This window comes from Curcuma longa, unplaced genomic scaffold, assembly GCF_044706935.1.
Source record: "Curcuma longa cultivar G26 ecotype Majalengka, Jawa Barat unplaced genomic scaffold, ITB_CL_G26_1.1 contig_1775, whole genome shotgun sequence".
Classification (NCBI taxonomy): domain Eukaryota; kingdom Viridiplantae; phylum Streptophyta; class Magnoliopsida; order Zingiberales; family Zingiberaceae; genus Curcuma; species Curcuma longa.
In genome coordinates this window covers 76-1,371 of record NW_027430656.1, presented here as the reverse complement: position 1 = coordinate 1,371, position 1,296 = coordinate 76, and the positions used below count along the sequence as shown (strand labels likewise).

Here is a 1,296-nt window from a genome sequence, read left to right as displayed (position 1 = left end):
ATTCAACCATGGATTTATTAACATGATACAACAGAACCAGTTTGGTGGCGGACCACATGAAGACCCGAACCTGCACTTGGAAATATTCTCTGATACTTGCAGTACTAGAAGGACGCAGGGGGTCAGTTTTGATGTCACAAGACTTCTACTTTTCAGATTTTCTCTCCGAGATAGGGCGAAGGACTGGTATCACTCGCTACCTCCGAATTGCATTCATTCTTGGGAACAATGTGAACAGTTATTTCTGAACAAATTTTACCCCCCAAGTAAAACGGCCCACATGAGGAATATGATCTCAAGCTTCATGCAAATTAGATGGAGAAACACTATTCGAAGCTTGGGATAGATTTAAAGGGATGTTGAGAAAGTGTCCACATCATGGACTTGAGCGTTGGCTTATCATCCACACCTTCTACAATGGAATCAACTATCAGACGAAAGTTTATTTGGATTCTGCTGCAGGAGGTGCACTTATGAATAAAAGCCTTGAAGAAGCCGAAGAATTAATTGAGAATGTGGCACTCAACCATCATCAATGGGCCAACGAAAGAGGTAGCATGTCAAGAAATCCCGGGAAGTACAATGTTGATACACTCACTAAATTGAATGCGCAGATGGATGCCCTTAGCAAAAGGGTAGAAAACATGAGCGTTGGGAAAGGTTAATGCGGTGGCTACACCTTGTGAAATATGTGGGGATTCCAGCCATACACAGGAGATGTGCCAAGTGGGAGCACTTCAAGCCCAAATTGCTCAATATGAACAGTGCGACGCAGTTGGCACCTTCAATCAAAGAAACAACCCGTACTCAAATACTTATAATCCGGGTTGGAGGAATCACCCCAACTTCTCCTACCGCAACAACCAAGGACCCTCATATCAGAATGCGCCAAAGCCAAGTGAGGAAGCAACTGACACCCAGAAGATATTGAAAATTCTGGAGCAACTTCAAGGAGACATGGTTAAGATTAATGAGAAACTCGATGACCATGACAAGAGGATGAAGATGCAAGAGACCCAAATAGCTCAGATTAGCTCTTCCCTCTCCTCCAGAACTGTGGGTGCACTCCCGGGCAAACCAGACTTCAACCCCATGGAGCACTGCAAAGCCATAGAGCTTAGGAGCGGACGGACCTTGAAGGATAGAGAACCTCAAGTGACTGCTCCTTTGGAAGGTATTTCTCTCACCCCAGCCGCCGTGCAACCTCCTTCCTCAGCACCTATTGTTGAAGACACATTGGAGGAAGTTGAGACCGCTACGCCCGCTGAGGCCCAAACGAAGAAACCTTATGTGAGA

General features: G+C 45.6%; 1 non-coding gene across 1 annotated transcript; it reads right to left on the bottom strand.

Moving 5' to 3' along the window:
* Positions 1-277: 277 nt before the first annotated feature.
* On the bottom strand, positions 278-385 carry LOC141816666 (small nucleolar RNA R71). Its single transcript, XR_012600723.1, has one exon. It is a non-coding gene; the product is annotated as a small nucleolar RNA R71 (small nucleolar RNA).
* Between the last annotated feature and the right edge of the window lie 911 nt (positions 386-1,296).